Source organism: Hippopotamus amphibius, chromosome X, assembly GCF_030028045.1.
Source record: "Hippopotamus amphibius kiboko isolate mHipAmp2 chromosome X, mHipAmp2.hap2, whole genome shotgun sequence".
In the NCBI taxonomy this organism is placed as follows: domain Eukaryota; kingdom Metazoa; phylum Chordata; class Mammalia; order Artiodactyla; family Hippopotamidae; genus Hippopotamus; species Hippopotamus amphibius.
Window position 1 is genome coordinate 35,639,845 of NC_080203.1, and position 15,744 is coordinate 35,655,588.

Below are 15,744 nucleotides of genomic sequence, written 5' to 3' on the forward strand. Positions count from 1 at the left end.
CCTTGTTAAACATTAAAAACACCACGGTAATATGAATTAAGATATAATATGTTTGGCAAATTACTTTCAATCCAGGGCTTGCTAAAGTTGTTCTTTGTGTGTTGAGGGATTTTGGGGAGGAAGGAGGAATGTGGAGGGGAGAGGTCAAGGCTAGGCAGGGAAATGGCAGGCAACCCCATCCTTGGAAGCTGAGTGGGTCTTCGGGACCTAGTATTTCAATTCCCCTGTTTAGAACACGCATAGCAAGCTCTTCTAATCAAAGATTTCTGGAATCCCTGCCATAAACTTAGAAGTCCCTACCAGAATTACTCCAATAAACTGGCTGTGACAACCATGTGGCACCAAATCTGGACAGAGTTGGACCTTGTAAAAGGACCCCTAGAACTCTTGGCCTACTAGATGTATAGGTTTATTAACCTTTAAGTAATGCAACCCCAAAGTTTCTGAAACTGAATTTTTTGAAATCGCTCTTTCTCTTTTTTGTTTTGCATTATGATAGAGTTTTAAGGTATTGAATATTTCCCAAGTGCTTGGTATATACACAGTTCCTTAAGCCATGGTCCCCCTCTTGCCCATCTGTCTTCTGCCACCTAGGGCTGCCCTAGCCTCTTACTTTGAACCCCCTCCCCTAGACTATCCCAGCAGCTAAGGAAAAACACCTTTTATAGCAGGAGTTCCCTAGGAACTCAGCATCATTTCTGATTAGTCTGCTCAGGATGTACCATTAAAACATTTTGGACATCACCCCTGGTTTTTTATATTGGTAAATCAATAATTAGAACCTTAGAAATTACTCATCACCCACCCATGCATCCATTCATCTGTCCATCCTTCTATCCAGTTCAACATTTATTGCACACATACCATATTTCAGACACTGTTATAGTCACTAAAATAGTTATGCAGCCTGAGAGAGTCATTTGCTTGAAGGGGAGAGAAGTGACATTTATTGTCTACTATGAGTCAACTTCTATGCTAGGTGCTTTATATAACACTATTTCAATAGTCTTTCAATCCTCATCACAATCTGAGAGGCATATAAACTGCCCATGTTATAAATAAGGAAAAACTTAGGTTAGATAATACATTTAAAGTGTTAAAGCTAGAAGGGGAATTCATTATTTCCATGCTCAGAACAGTCCTAGGTTCATTCACTGTAAAAGTAAGTTATTTGAAAAACACTTTTAGAATGGTGGCACGAGGAGCTCGATAGATCCTCTCAATCAGCAAAACAACCATAACTGGTAAAAATCATTTTTAAAAACCCCCAAATTTAAAGTATCTGGAAGTTGCTCTGAAAGCCTACAGCAAATGGAGAAACATTTACTCAAGAAATTCTGGTAAATCTTGGTAAGATCAGCTAGAATCTATGGTGTTTGAACCATGAAATGTTCCCTACCTCCCAGCTTTCCCAGCTCAGTGCAATGGAAATTCTATTCCAGGTGGATGTAGTTAATAACACAGGACCTGCTCTTTTTTTTTTTCCAGATTTCAGTTTAAGACAATGATTTCTCTCCAGGAGGGGTTAGCCACCAGCATTCTTTATCCTTCCCAGCTCTGTTGCAAAAGCTCTTTTGCAGGCAAGAGAGATCTGAGGCTCCCTTCCTCCACCCAGCTCACATTCATAGGACAGAAACTCTATCCTAGGCATAGTAAGCTGAGAATACTAAGCTTCAATAATCTTCATACCAGTTTCTCTGTAGGGCAGAGGTTCCATTCTGTGAGAGACAAACCAACAATGACCAGCAATGCCCCACCCCCTCCTGCCCCCTAGCCTAGAGTCTTGCTTATAAGGGGTGGCACTGCAACAGTAAAATTTCCTGCCCCCATCTCTGGAGCAGCAGCACAGAGGTTCTGCACAGGATGAGAGGCCATAGAACAGAGAAATGTGTAGCTCTCCCTGACTTTATTTGGAATAGAGGCTGAGGAAGTTCAAGTCTAAGGGTGCTGTAAAGAAATGCAGATTTTGCTGGTGAGCAAACATAACACAAAAAGGCAGAGGAGGAGATAGAGCTATGTAAAGGGTAACATTTCTATATCTCACTGTCATTAAGTTAGTATAAATCTGAAGCAGACCTAATAAGTTAAGCTGTATACTGAAAGTCCACTTAACCACTAAGAAAATAAATTTTAAAATATAGAGAACAATCATCAAAGTAATTCAAATGCTACACTGAAAATATTCATTTTCAAATGAAGGCAAGAAAGAGGGAAAACAAAGACAAAAAACAAACCCCATGAGTCAGAAAAAACAAAAAGTAAAATGGCAGTCATAGATTCAGTTATATTAATAATGACATAAAATGTGAATGAATTAAACAGTCTAATCAAAAAGCAGACATTTTGAGACTAGATAAAAAACAAAGATCCAACTATATGCTGTCTATAGGAGATATACTTTAGAGTCAAAGACATAGGTTTTAAGTGAAATGATTGAAAAAGATATATCATGCAAACATCAACCAAAGAGAGCAGAATTTGCCATACTAATGTCAAATAAAAAGGATTTTAATTTAAAAAGTTACTAGTGATAAAGAAGGGCATTTTATAATGATAAAAGGGTGACTCTATCAGGAAGACATAAAAATTATATATGCATCTAACAAGACAGCCCAAAAATATGTGGAGGAAAAAGACTCGAGGAGAGAAATAGACAATTCAACAATAATAGACTTTAATAACCCACTTTCAATAAGGGTAGAACGACTAAGCAGAAGATCAACTATGAAATAGAGAACTTGAATAATAATATAAACCAGACCTAACAGACATCTATAGAGCAATTTATCCAACAGCAGCAGGATACGCATTCTTATTAACAGTGCATGGGACTTCCTAGGTGGCGCAATGGTTAAGAATCCATCTGCCAATGCAGGGGACATGGGTTCAAGCCCAGCTCTGGGAAGATTCCACATGCCATGGAGCAACTAAACCCGTGTGCCACAACTATTGAGTCTGTGCTCTAGAGCCTGTGAGCCACAACTATTGAGCCCATGTGCCGCAACTACTGAGGCCCACGCAAATAGAGCCTGTGCTCAGCAACAAGAAGCCACTACAATGAGGAGCCCACGCACCACAATGAAGAGTAGCCCCTGCTCGCATCAACTAGAGAAAGCCCGTGTGCAGCAACGAAGACCCAACACAGTCAATAAATTTAAAAAAAAAAAAAAAAAAAGAGTGCATGAAATATTCTCCAAGATACCCCATATGCTAGGACATAAAACAAACCTGAATGAATTTTAAAAGATCAAAATCATATAAACTATGTTCTCTGAATATAATGTAATGAAATTAGAAAACAAAAAAATTTGAGAAAGAAACATGGAAATTAACATACTCCTATATAATCAAAGGGTCAAAGAAAGAATCATAAGAGAAAGTAGAAAATACAGTTGACCCTTGAACAACGTGGAGGTTAGGGGCATCAACCTTACCTGCAGTTGAAAATTCATGTATAACTTATAGTCAGCCCTCCATGTATGTGGTTCCTCCACATCCATGATTCCACCTCTGCAGATTCAACTAGCTGCAGATTGTGTAGTACCATAGTATTTACTATTGAAAAAAAGTCTTTGTATAAGTGGACCTGCACAGTTCACACTCATGTTGTTCAAGGGTCAACTGTACTTTGAGAATAATGAAAACAAAAACATACAACACCTAACTTATGGGATGCAGCCAAAGCAGCGCTTAGCAGTAAACTTATAGCTATAAGTTTATATATTAAAGAAGAAGGAAAAAAATCAATAACCTAACCTTCTACTTAAGACATTGGAAAAAGAAGAGCAAACTAAACTCAAATTAAGTAGACATAGTAAACAATAGATATTAGAGCAAAACAAATGAAATAGAGAATAGAAAAACAGAGATAATAAATCAAAAGTTGGTTATTTGGAAAGATTAATAGACACAACTTTAGCTATATTGATCAAAAGGAGGGAGAAGACAAATTACTAAAATTAGAAATGAAAAAGGAGAAGTTACTACCAACTTTAGAGAAACGAAGATAATTGTAAGGGAGTACCATGGCACAAATTAGAAAATTTAGGTGAAATGGGCAAATTTCTAGAAATACACAAATGACCGAAACTGACTCAAGAAGAAATTAAAACTCTGAATAGTGAAGAGATAGAATTAGTAATTTTTAAGCTTCTTCCCCAACTCATCTCAAAAGAAACCCCCACAAAACCTAGGCTCAGATAGCTTCACTGGTGAATTCTACCAAATATTTAAACAAGAATTCATGCCAATTCTCCCCAAACTCATTCTAAATGTAGACATGGAAGGGAACATTTCCCAACTCATTCTATGAGGGGCCAGTATTACGCGGATGCCAAAACTAGAGGCCAGTTATTTTACAGAATTCTCCTCAATTTTGGTTCATCCAGTATTTCCTCATGATTAATTTCATGTTTTGCATCTTTGACAGGAAAATCACAGAAATGATGCTGTGTTCATATTATTGCATTCTATCAGGTGGTTCATGATTTCAATGTGTCCTATTATTGATGATGTTCACTTGGATCACTTGATTAAAGTGGTTGCTATCAAGCTTCTTCACTGTAAAGTTACTCTCCCCCCACCTTGTAATTAATAAGTATTTTGTATTTTAAAGTATGTAAATATTTTATCCCTCATCAAACTTTAGATTTCTTTATTTATATCTATTTGAGTAATAGTTTCTTATTTTATTAAATGAATTATGATCTGTCACTATCATTATTTATTTTGATGCTCACATTGTTCTAGATTTGGACAGTGGGAACCTCTTTAAGCTGGCTTCTCTGTCCTTTTGACATGTCCCTATCATTCTTCCAGCAATTTGATGCTTTTGGTACAAGATATTCCAGGCTCATCTTGTACTTTCCCTGCCCCAGCCATGGAATTAATTATTTCTCCAAGAAGTTCCAGTTCTTTTTAGTGGAAAATTTAGAAGCCAGTATATGAGGGCTATATGTACTCATTATTTCCCAACTCCTCTCATTGGATAGAGTTTGGGAAATGTGCATGAGAGAGAGAGAGAGAGTGTGTTTGTGTGTGTGTGTGTGTGTGTGTGTGTGTGTGTGTCCTCCTTATGTAGCTCAGGCTCTGATATTACAAAATGCTGGATTGTCCCCAACCCATGTGAATACCTTTCTCAACTTGCCCAGACTCTGACATCCCACTCCAGGCCACCCTTTCATAAACATGTACCCCTTACCCTGCTTGGGCTTTGATACTCTGTGCTGGGACTCCCCCATGTACAGATACTCTCCTTGTTCCACTCAGACTCTAACGGCCCACACAGGGCCAACCCACCTCCATGCATAGATGCCCTCCTCACCTTGCTTTGCCACTGACTTTCTACACTTGCCTGCCTCCTCCTTGTGGATTTCCTCTTCTCCAAAATTAGGCTCTTACTCTGCATGCCAGGCCAACCTCCTGTTTAACATCCTCTTGACTAAACTGACTTCTTGTGTCAAGCTGCTCTACTCTGTGAATGCCTCTTAATCACACTTTGCCACTGACTGCCCATGACAAGCCCTAGCATGGTCATCCTGTTTATCCTGCTCAGGTTCTGACATCTCACACTACACTCCCCTCTTCTCTGCTTTTGTGGATCTTATCACCTCACCCTATTTGAGTTCTGACTCCCCATACTAGGCTACCCTGACTGCATGGATATCCTCTTCACCCCCCACTTCACCTCTGACACCTCACTCTGGGCCACTATGGTTCCACTCCTCCCTGTCATGGATGCCTATCTTGATCTATCTCACCTAATTTCTTTATGATATAGAGTTACTCAGCAAGAGGAAGAAGGGGAAGGGAGGGGGGGTCTGGTCTTGAACTGAATTTGGAGGGACAAGCGAGCATTGCCAGTCAAAGATAGATAAAGGGCATTTCAAGTAGGGAACGTATACATAATTATGGGGTATAGAAAAATAATTTTTCAAGCTTGTATTTTTTCCAAAATGTTACTAGATAATTGCATCACAATTTGTTGAACAAACTCTCTTCTCCCAATGTAAAATGACACTTTCTACCTTTATCATATACTTAATTTGTATGCGTGTATGTGTGTGTATCTTAGTCCTTAGTCCGTTTGGGATGCTATGACAAAATACCACACACTGGGTGACTTATGAACAACAGAAATTTATTTCTCACAGTTCTGGAGTCTTGAGGTACAAGATCACCAGCATGGCCAGGTGAGGGCCCTTTTCTGAGTTGCAGACTTCCCTTGTATTCTCACATGGCGAAATGGGGCTGAGGACTCTTCAGATTCTCTTTTGTAAGAGTATTAATCCTCATTCTTTAGTACTCAACACCATTCTTGCCCTCTTCTCTGATCTCTCCTATATTGCAGGGGCTGGAAGCTTGGGAACTGCTTTTCCCACCTACTTAACATTTTGCTAATAAGAGGCACTCACATGAAATGGGCAAGATGGAAAGGAAGCATTATTCATTCTTGGTAGTGGTTGTATTATTTTGGGCTTTGGGAGAAGTGTGGTTTAAATTCTCACCCAAATCACCCACCTCGATGGTGCAGACAAATGGGACTAGTGGTAATATTCCTGATTCCTGAGAACTAGTAGTAAACTGGTAGCTAGCTATGTCCTTCCTTGGCCTTTGCTCCTCCAATCTTTCCAATTGTTTTATATCACCCAACTATCCTTGAAATACCAGTGGGCTCTCTCTTTTCTTAGCCAAACTCTACCTGGCATATTTTCATCCAGTTTAAGCTTTGTTTACCTTTAGGAGGCAAAGATCAGCAGTTAAAATGCTTATTTCTTATCACTCACAGAATTTCCTCCACCCTGCATCACAGTTGCAAATATCATGTGTTTTCATGTTTTTTTAATTTAGTCTTGTCTTCTTTGCTACTCTCTGATATTTGTGTAATTTAAGGAAGGCATCATCAGCTGGACAGCCTACAAACTCCAGTCTGGTTATAGGCAAGGTGTAGATGGTTTTGTCTTTCAGGGTATGCCACTGACTTTGGAGACTTACTTATTCTATTGTCTCTGCATGTGATCTGTATCACAGATATTCTCTCTGAATGTTCTCCATCACCATGGTCAAATGCTCAGTGCTCAGGGAAACACTTCTTTAGATTAATTGTGTACATATAATGTGTCTTACAATTTTACTTAGGTCTTTAATTTTCAAAAAGTTTTATGATTTTCCTTATTTGCTTGCTTGTTATTCATGTGTTTAAGAATTTTTTGATTTATTAAAATATGTTAAACAATCTTATTTCATATTTTCTATCTTATAATCCCAATGTATGATGTTCTAATATTCCTGCCTATTGTTTTTGCTATCTATTTATCATGGTACCTTATAGCCTAAAGTATTTAATATTTTTGCATACATGATCAGCTTGTTTTCCTCAGAAATTTTCTCTGTGGAAATTTTTTTGAGAACTGGAATAAAGGGGATTCCTCCAAAAGAGATTTTAATTTTCTTCTGTTAGGCTGAAACCACTGCAAACTAAATTCTTGGTTTGAAGTTTTGTGAGCCAAATCAGTTACTGTGAATTGAGGCTACTGACCAATATGAGGGCTGGCCATGGTTATGAATTTTTAGGGAATTTTCTCCTTCTACTCACTGTCAAAGTTCAAGATAGGTAATTTAACTTGTAGTCCTCCAATTTCATCTTTCTGGGTGTTGAGAGGTTGGGGTGAGTCAAATTCTAGCTTACCCTTATAATGGGAGTAAACTTTGTTCTCCCAATTTTATGTGGGGTCTCCTATTACACTTTTAACACTTGAATTTTGCTTCTTTTGAGATTCCCAAGCTTCTGCAAATAAACATGATCACATTAAATTCCCTTGAGAGTAAAGCCAGCTTTAATGCTCCACATTTTTACCCTCACTCATTTCTTGGCCTGGATATTCTTTCATTTTCGGTAAGCTTATGACACTTATTTGGTAATACTTACTGACACAATTTTTTCAGTAATTTTACTTGTTTTTATTTGAGGGTTTAGTCAGGTCATCTAATTCCCTGTGTCCATTAACTCCTCTTTTCTGAATTCTCTCAATCTCTCTTTCTATTTACATACAGTGAAATCCATATTTTTTGAGTGTATAGTTTGCATTATCTTTGGAAATGTAAATACCTTTAAGAAGGTTTCCTGGACTCTTGCCTTTATCAGTCTTTACTATCTCAGTATTAACTAGTAATTATTTATTTATTTTCTTCTTTCCTGAGCTGAGTGTTTTGTACCGAGGGAAAGGGAAATTCAATTGGTGGATTGTAAGTGTAGCCTATAATAGGGCACTAGGTTGGGTGTTTCTGAATATTTGGGAAGTAGTGTGCGGATCTTATGCTTTTAGAGGGAGTGATTAGAAAGAGGAATTAGGATACCTTGACTGTACATTTTGTTTGCTGAGTGACTTTGAAAAAAAATTCACTTCTTAACAAATTAATGCATATAAAGAAACAGGTGACTGACAGTAGCTTAAAGGATGTATTCGCTAACAGCTTCATCCAACCACACAAAAGTACAAATCAATAGTTCCAATCCATAAATCTTCCCATATGCAGGCAGGGCACCTGCTGCACAGCAGGCCATAGGAATTTCTTGTCCTCATGGAAACCTAGGACTAGAGAGTCAAGAAATGGGGCAACTATCCTTGTTTTTCTATGACAATGATAACAATGCAAGCTGTACAATTAAATCATGTCTATTATCTAAGAGTAATAGGGACCACTGGCTTTTATATGCTCAAGGTATTTTGAGGTGATGTTATACATATTAGATTTAGACCATTGCTGTCCCTTCTAATCCATTAGTGCATTTTTACTTCATGAGAAGTAAGGGCATCCTACCAAAAGTCTCTTCCCCACAAGAACATCAAAACCTTTTCTTTTCTTCAAGAGAAAGACCTCATTAAAGAGATGCATTTTCATTGTGTTAACACATTCTGTTCTCTGGCAGGAGTAACACAATGTCTTGCCATATATTGACAGGTATTAATTTATCTGATAAATAACCTAGTATCAGATATTATCACATGACAGAAGGGTAATATTGGAATAAAACAAAGCCAAATTTTTCTAGAATCATACACATGCACAAATATCAGAGTTCAAAGACTTTTTAATGATTCATTTCCAGCCCAATTCTTATATATTACAGATGGGAAAACTGAGGCTCTAAAATTGGGAAGAAATCAGTCCAAGTTCACCTAGTCAGTGAAAGTACTGGAAATAGACTCAGATTTCTGGATTTGTACTCCATTATTCCTTATACTACTTCAAGTTATTTTTATTTATTCCAGAAGGATAGAGAAAGATTGAGACATCATTGGACACTATTTGGGATCATAGGCAGCCAGAAAGCAGCATGAGGAAATTGAGTGTCTGAGAGTTATAGGTGGAGGTGGGGGGGGGCGCATAAAAATGAGAAATTGAAAGTCATGTAAATTGCAAATCAACTCTCAATCCTTGGGATAATCCTATCTCTCATAGGCTTGCTATAAGAACATGCTTGGCCAGCTCTTTGGAAGCCTAATAAAAGAAAATACTAAACGTTATTCTTTCTGGGCTGTGGCCTTGAAATAATGTGACTTCTGTCCATGATTTTGTGTTCAATTATAAAATTTGCTTCAGATAATAAAGATTCCGGGTCTATATTTTCACTGAGCAATTGTTCCCTGCATACCAGGGATCCTTGTCATATGTAACTACTGACTGGAATTTGCGTATATTTGACATAAAGATTCAGAGCCATAAAGCTGACTACATCAGGCTGTTCTGTGTATTGCCAAAACAACCCTGTGATAACAATGATGGGGGTGCTGCTGGGCACTGTTGTGGCTTTTTATGCATTTCATAGTATGTTCATAAACATGCCTCTAATTGTTTCTTACAACAAACCTATAAGGTACATAGGATTAATCATAATGAGATGAAAAGCCAAAAAAGTTAAAACCTTTGCTGGGATTTTGTGTCCCCAAATATTAGTTAGCCCCACACCAGTGCTATGGTAGCTTCTTGAGAGAGCAGAGAAGACACTCTGTGTAAAGGAGAGCTGTATATCAGTAAATTAGGCTTTGTGCATCCCCAGCACCAAACTGGGATGGTACAATTTATTCATTCTCTTTTTCAACAACATTTAATGAGTGCTTTCCATGTGTTAATTTCTGGGGATACAAAGTGACCAAAAATAAACAGGACCTTACTCCATGGAGCTTGCAGTTTAGTGAGACAGAGAAACTTAAATAATTGAAGAAATAATATATAGATTGTGATGAACATTTTGAAGAAATAGTGTGCTGTGAAATTGTGTTTAGTAGTATTTTGAATAGAGTGCTCAGGAAAGCTCTCTCATGAAATCTGAAAAAAGAAAAGGTGTGAGCCATGGAAGGAATGGCAAGAGAAATGTACTATAAGCAGAGGGAATAGCAAATACAAAGTACTGGGAATAGGTAAATGCTGGTATTTTGGAACCAAAACAGCATCAATCTTGTTGGTGTGTCATTCATGTGTTTATGCACTCTTGTAAGAAAAATTATTTTGAAGTAGTGATATATTCTCAGGAAGTTGCAAAACGATGTGCAAAGAGGTCCCCATGTATTCTTTACCCAGTTCCCCTCAGTGGTAACATCCTGCATACACATAGTTAAAATGTTAAAGGCAGAAAACCAACATAGGTGTAAGCTACAAAGCTTATTTTACCAGTTCTACGTGTACTTGTGTGTGTGTGTAGTTCTATGCAATTTTATCACAATTTTCTCAACATTCAGAACTGTTTTATCACCACAGAAATCCACAGTGTTACCCATTTTTAGCCACATCCATCTCTCCCTCTCTTCCCCACCCTCAAGTCCTTATCCACTGGTGAACCACTAATCTATTCTCCATCTATATAATTTTGTCATTTTGAGAATGTTGCTTAAATGGAATCATATAGTAGGTTAATCATATAGCCTTTTGAGATTAGCTTTTTTCACTCAGCATATTTCTTTGAGATCATCCAAGTTGTATGTGTAAATAGTTTTTTCTTTTTTATTGCTGAGTAGAATTCCATAGTGTAGATGTACCATAGTTTTATTCTCACCCACTGAAGAGCATTTGGGATGATTCCAGCTTTTAGTTATTATGAACAAAGATGCTATGAATATTCATATATAGGATTTTATATGAACATAAGTTTTCATTTCTCTATAATTAATCTCCAAGAGTGCAGTTGCTGGAACATACAGCAGTTGCATTTTAGTTTTACAATAAACTGTCAAACTTTTCTACAGCACCCGTACCATTTTCATTCCCACCAGCAATGAATGAGTATTATGGCTTCTCTGTATCCTCTCCAGCACTTGGTGTTATCACTATTTTTTATTTTAGCTATTTTAATAAGTATGTAGTGCTATCTCATTGTGGTTTCAATTTATATTTCCCTAATAATAAGAGATGTTGAACATTTTTTCATGTGCTTATTGGCCATCTTTATATTCTCTTTGGTGGACTGTCTCTTTATGTCTTTTGCCCATTTTCTAATTTGGCTGTGTTCTTACTGCTATGTCTTGATAATCCTTTATACGCTTGACCCTTGAACAATACGGTTTTGAACAATTATACATGGATTTTTTTTCCAAGAGTACAATACCATTTGTGTTTGTTTGAATCTGTGGGTGCAGAACTGTGGATATGGAGGAACCATGGGTGTGGAGGGTAAACTATAAGTTATATGCAGATTTTCAACTGGGCGGAGGGTTGGCATCCCAAACCTCTACATTGTTCAAGTATCAACTATATATTCTAGTAGTGTATTGTTTAGCCTCCATGTGTTTGTGTTTTTTACAATTTTTTTTTTCCTGTAATTGATTTCTAATCTCATAGCATTATGGTCAGAAAAGATGCTTGATATGATTTCAATTTTCTTAAATTTACCAAGGCTTGATTTGTGACCCAAGATGTGATCTATCCTGGAGAATGTTCCGTGTGCACTTGAGAAGAAAGTATAATCTGCTATTTTTGGATGGAATGTCCTACAAATATCAAATAAATCTATCTGGTTTATTGTGTCATTTAAAGCTTGTGTTTCCTTGTTAACTTTCGGTGTGGATGATCTGTCCATTGGTGTAAGTGGGGTGTTAAAGTCCCCCACTATGATTGTGTTATTGTCAATTTCCTCTTTTATAGTTGTTAGCATTTACCTTATGTATTGAGGTGCTCCTATATTGGGTGCATAGATATTTATAATTGTTATATGTTCTTCTTGGATTGATCCCTTGATCATTATGCAGTGTCCTTTCTTGTCTCTTGCAACATTCTTTATTTTACAATCTATTTTATCTGATATTAGTATTGCTACTCCAGCTTTCTTTTGATTTCCATTTGCACAGAATATCTTTTTCCATCCCCTCACTTTCAGTCTGTATGTGTCCCTAGGTCTGAAATGGGTCTCTTGTAGACAGCATATTTATGGGTCTTGTTTTTGTAACCATTCAGCCAGTCTGTGTCTTTTGGTTGGAGCATTTAATCCATTTACATTCAAGGTAATTATCAATATGTACTTTCCTATTACAATTTTCTTAATTGTTTTCATAGGTCCTTTTCTTCTCTGTGTTTCCCACGTAGAGAACTTCCTTTAGCATTTGTTGTAGGGCTGGTTTGGTGGTGCTGAATTCTCTTAGCTGTTGCTTGTCTGTAAAGCTTTTGATTTCTCTGTCGAATCTGAATGAGATCCCTGCTGGGTAGGGTATTCTTGGTTGCAGATTCTTCCCTATCATCACTTTAAATATATTGTGCCACTCCCTCCTGGCTTGCAGAGTTTCTGCTGAGAAATCAGCTGTTAACCTTATGGTAAATCCCTTGTACATTATTTGTCATCTTTCCCTTATTGCTTTTAATAATTTTTCTTTGTCTTTAATTTTTGTCAATTTGATTACTATGTGTCTTGGTGTGTTTCTCCTTGGGTTTATCCTGCCTGGGACTCTCTGCTTTCTGGAATTGGGTGGCTATTTCCTTTCCCACGTTAGGGAAGTTTTCAACCATAATCTCTTCCAATATTCTCTCTGGTCTCCTTTCTCTCTTCTCCTTTTGGGACTCCTATAATGTGAATGTTGGTGCATTTAATGTTGTTACAGAGGTCTCTTAGGCTGTCTTCAGTTCTTTTCATTCTTTTCTCTTTATTCTGTTCCATAACAGTGATTTCCACCATCCTGTCTTCCAGGTCACTTATCCGTTCTTCTGCCTCAGTTATTCTGCTATTGATTCCTTCTAGTGTATTTTTCATTTCAGTTATTGTATTGCTTATCTCTGTTTGTTCTTTAATTCTTCTAGGTCTTTGTTAAACTTTCCTTGCATCTTTTCGATCTTTGCATCCAGTCTTTTTTTGAAGCCCTGGATCATCTTCACTATCATTATTCTGAAATCTTTTTCTGGGAGGTTGCCTATCTCCATTTCATTTAGTTGTTTTTCTGGGGTTTTATCTTGTTCCTCCATCTGTACAAAGTTCTCTGCCTTTTCATTTTCTCTATCTTACTGTGGCTGTGGTCTTCATTCTTCAGGTTGCAGGATTATAGTTCTTCTTGCTACTGCTGTCTTCCCTCTGGTGGATGAGGCTATCTAAGAGGCTTGTGCACACTTCCTGATGGGAGGGACTGGTGGTGGGTAGAGCTGGATGTTGCTCTGTTGGGCAGAGCTTAGTACAACTTTAATCCACTTGCCTGGTGATGGGTGGGGCTGAGTTCCCACCCTGTTGGTTGTTTGGCCTGAGGTGACCCAGCACTGGAGCTTACAGGCTCTTTGGTGGGGCTAATCGCAGACTCTCAGAGGGCTCACTCCAGGAGGGCTCATGACAATGAGCACTTCCCAGAACCCCTGCCACCAGCATCCCCATCCCTGTGGTGAGCTATATCTTCCCCCTACCTCTGCAGGTGACCCTCCAACACCAGCAGGTAGATCTGGTTCAGTCTCCTATGGGGTCACTGCCCCTTTCCCATGGGTCCCGATGTACACGCTACTTTTTGTGTGGCCTCCAAGAGTGGAGTGTCTGTTTCTCCCAGTCCTGTGGAGGTCCTACAATCAAATCCTGTTGGCTGCCTTCAAAGTCTGATTCTCTGGGGGTTCCTCCTCCCATTGCTGGGCCCCCAGGTTGGGAAACCTGACATGGGGCTCAGAACCCTCACTCCAGTGGGTGGACTTCTGTGGTATAACTGTTCTCCAGTTTGTGAATCACCCACCCAGAGGTTATGGGGTTTGATTTTATTGTGGTTGCACCCCTCCTACCATCTCACTTTGGCTTCTCCTTTGTCTCTGGATGTGGGGTGTCTTTTTTGGTGTGTTCCAGTGTCTTTCTGTTGATGATTGTTCAGCAGTTAGTTGTAATTCTGGTGCTTTCGCAGGAGAGAGTGAGCATATCCTTCTACTCCACCATCTTGAGCAAACCTCTCAACTATATATTCTAGACATGATACCTTTCTTTTGATATGTGGTTTGCAAATATTTTCTCCCAGTTTATAGCTTGTCTTTTTGTCTCCTTCAAAATGTCTTTCTCAGAGCAAAGTATTTTAATTTTAATGAGATATAGTTTATCAATTTTTCCTTTTATGGGTTCTGCATGTGGTGTCATTCCTAAGAATCCCTCATCAAGCTCTTGGTGCTGAAGATTTTCTCTTATTTTACCTTCTAAAAGTTTTATAGTCTCACATTTAAATCTATGATCCATTTTAAGTTAACTTTTGTATAAGATGTGAGGTTCAGTTCAAGATTTGTTAATGTTTTTGTATTTATATTTTGGGTGGCTGTTGAGCAAATTGTGTCTCCTTCCAAACAGGTGAATGCTTTGACCCCTCTCAGGGCATTGGTTATATGGAGAACATGCCAAAAGAGTCAAATCCAAAAGGATTATACCCTGAGAAGAGAATAATTTAATTTCCCCTTCATACAGATAGACCCAATCTTTTGCAGAAGGCCTTGAAATGCTCTGGACTTTGGCCATCTCTACCAGCACTCATTTTCAGAATTAAGCATGTGAGGTAGCTGGAAGAGTGGGCTGTGGGATTGAAGTTCTTCTTAGAAACTTCTAGATAGCATAGCAATTAATGAGAAAATTGGGACAAAAGAAAGTTAAATGACTTGGGAGGATTACCTAGTAAGTCAGTTGTGGAGAGGAATGGAAGCTAGTACTCAACTTTAGACCTATATTCAATATACTACCCTGCAGTAAATGAATAGGTGCTCAGTAAATGTTCTTGAAGTGGCAAGAAAGAGTAAAAACCTTGGTCTATAAAGGAAGACATAATGGCATGAATGAAGTGTTTTCTCATTCACTCTCTCCACTAGTCAGAAAATTAGCTTGTGCTATTTTTCATCATTTAAGGAATAAAAAAAATTCTTGTAGTTTTTATTTATTTATTTATTTATTTGGCTGCATTGGGTCTGAGTTGTGGCACATGGGATCTTTGTTGCGGTGCACGGGCTTCTCTAGTTGCAGTGCACGGGCTTCTCTCTAGTTGTGGCACGTGGGCTCAGTAGTTGCAGCACTCAGGCTTCATTGCCTCATGACATGTGGGATCTTAGTTCCCTGACCAGAGTAGAACCCATGTCCCCTGCATTGGAAGGCAGATCTTAACCACTGGACCACCAGGGAAGTCCCTGTAGTTTATTTTTTAAATATCTTGTATTGAATAAATGCCTGAGCTACTAATTTCAAGGGAACTTGGTCTGCAACTCAAGTTCACTTTATGCAGTTAGAATTCCAAACTGATAAAGTGAAAAACTTTTAAGGCAAAACAGTGTTTA